Raw genomic sequence first — 2,672 nt, 5'->3', positions numbered from 1 at the left:
TTTAAAAAGATCAAGTTCCCTTCAAATCTGGTCACTATCATTAAGATGACAGTGGCAAGTATCTGTTTGAGTGCACCCAGAATGATCCTTGAAAGCTCTTGTCACATGGAGCAGCCTGCCTGGCCCAATGGGAAGAGGGAAGAGGGCAAGCACCACCACTCTCTAGCTGCCCACTTGCCATGCTCTGCCCAGGACCTCCCCAGTTTTAACTCTGAAAGCTCCTCATCCTTGACAATCCCCAGTCCTGGGAAACTGAGATGATGAATTTAAGATTTCTCAAGCTATGGGCGAGGCTCCAGGGAGTCTCTAGCTGAGGATCCTAGTGGTGGAAGATAGAGAGCCTGAAGAGCCCGCCTCCTATAGACAAGCGAGACACCAAGTGAAGGGATAAGAACACTAATCCACTCACGGAACCTTCAACCCAAACTGTGTCCTGCCTACAAAAAGTTCTGGGATAAAGGTAGAGACTGAGGGAATGGCCAACCAATAACTGGCCCAACTTCAGATCCGCCTCATGTGCAAGAACCAATCCCTGACACTGTTAATGATGCTGTTATGCTTGTAGACAGGAGTCTAGCATGGCTGTCCCAAGAGGCTTCACCCAGCAGCTGACTGAAACAGATGCAGAGACCCACAGCCAAACACTAGACAGAGCTCGGAAGTCCTGTGAAAGAGTTGGGGGAAGGATTGAGGGACCCGAAGAGGACAGGGACTCCACAAGACCAGCAGGGTCAACTAACCTGAACTCTTGGGGGTTCTGAACAACCAAGAGACTGAACAACCAACCAAAAAACATACATACAAGGGCTGGGCCCAGCCCCACCTCCCAACACGTATGCGACAGATGTGCAACTTGGTTGTCATGTGGGTCTCCCAACAACTGGAGCAGGGGCTTACCCTGACTCTGTTGCCTGCCTGTGGACCCTGCCCCCCTAACTGGACTGCTTTGTCTGACCTCAGCACCAGAAAGGGGACATGTTAGAATGATGATCTCATGCAACACACACACACACACACACACACACACGAGCATTTACACACTAAGTCCAGGAAGAAAGCATCCTAGAACTTTAGGCTTTGCTGTAGTTTAGAAATATCTTGTCTCCAAACAATTTCTGTACTTGAAGCTTTATCTCCGTTGTGGTGATATTAATATGGCAGAGCTTCTAAAAGGTGACTTGTAGAATCCCAGCAGGAAAAGCTGAGAACAGCAAGTTAAAGGTCAGTCTACCCAGCAAGGCTCTAGGGCTACCAAACAAAATGTTTAAAAAAAAAAAAATGAAGAAAGAAGGGAAGGAAAGAGGGAGAGAGAAGAGGGGAGAAGGGATGGAGGGAAGAAGTAGAAGAAAGGAAGAAAAGGAGGGATGGAGGGAGAGAGGAAGGGAGGGTGCAGGCAGGGAGGGAGGAAGGGGCTGTTGGGCTTAGCCAAAGGCCACCAGTCATGGGCAGCAGCAACCCATGAGTGGATGGCTTCATGCTGCCTCTCAGGTCTCTGGGGATGAGGTCAATCGTCTTGAGTGACTTATTGCCCCCACACAGTTGCCTCTGGTTCTTCACACCTGCTTAGGACCCTTTCGGTGTCCTATTTGCCGTGTATTTAGCCAGAGAGCCCTTGTTACCAGAATTGTTAGCCAAATAAACTTCTTTCCTAAGTGTTATCCAGAAACACTCCAGGATCCTACCGGAGCATCCAATAGACTAAGACAGTCCCTAAGATATTCAAATTTTTTAAATAAATATTGGAAATATGTTGACATAACTTTGAGTTGCTAATCATGATCCTTTGTTTACCAAAATGAATTCAAGGATCGACTGACAAGAGCCAACTGACAGGCCAGCCCTGGGTTCTCATGTGCGTAAGGGAGTAACATGGTGAATGCAAAGATACAGGCCCTGAAAAATGCCAATTGTCACTGAAAAGCCACCCCTAAAATCCTTGAAGAGGACTCTGGACTTAGCTGCTGTATCATGCTCAAGCAATCCCTACTCTCCGCCGAAGCGGGATCAGAAGGCTGTGTGCATGGGTCAGGTACTCCATTATGGTTCAGGAGGGATCTGGGGCAGGCTTCGGTCTTCATTCATGGAGTCCTAGGGATTCTCAAAGATGTAGTGGCAGGAACCTTGCACAGTCCTGACAAATAGCAAATGCTTTGTGAATACTAATCCCCCACTATTTCTTTAATGGATATAGGTGTTTCTATAAGTTCTAGTGATAGAGTATAAAAAAATTAACATCTACTTTTTAAATCTAGAGTTAGTTGTCTCAGGATAATAGCTATAGCACCTCATGGCACACATCACAGTCTCAGTATGCTATAGCCTGCAGGGTGGCAGGTCCCCCCACCCTCACAAGATTCTCCAGCCCAAGCCAGAGAGCGATGGTTAACAATGCTGTGGGCTTTGCTGCCCCCTTGTGGGAAGCTGAATTATTACTAACTGAGCTAAGAAGCAATTGCAGATGTCTGCCAATAGCAACATCAAGCCCCTAATGAGGTCTCTGTGAGGTTAAATACAAAATGCAACAAGTTCCCTGCTACCTGCCCAGTTACAAACTGGCAGGTGTAGAGAACATTCCTCAGGAACCTGGTCTCTGAAACAAGTCTGACGCAATGAGCCTTTGACGAGTACCTTTTAGACAGTTGCTTGCTACTGTAATTACTGACAGGAAGGAA

This window comes from Mus pahari, chromosome 10 (assembly GCF_900095145.1).
Source record: "Mus pahari chromosome 10, PAHARI_EIJ_v1.1, whole genome shotgun sequence".
NCBI lineage: Eukaryota > Metazoa > Chordata > Mammalia > Rodentia > Muridae > Mus > Mus pahari.
Note: the sequence above shows the minus strand (reverse complement) of the source record.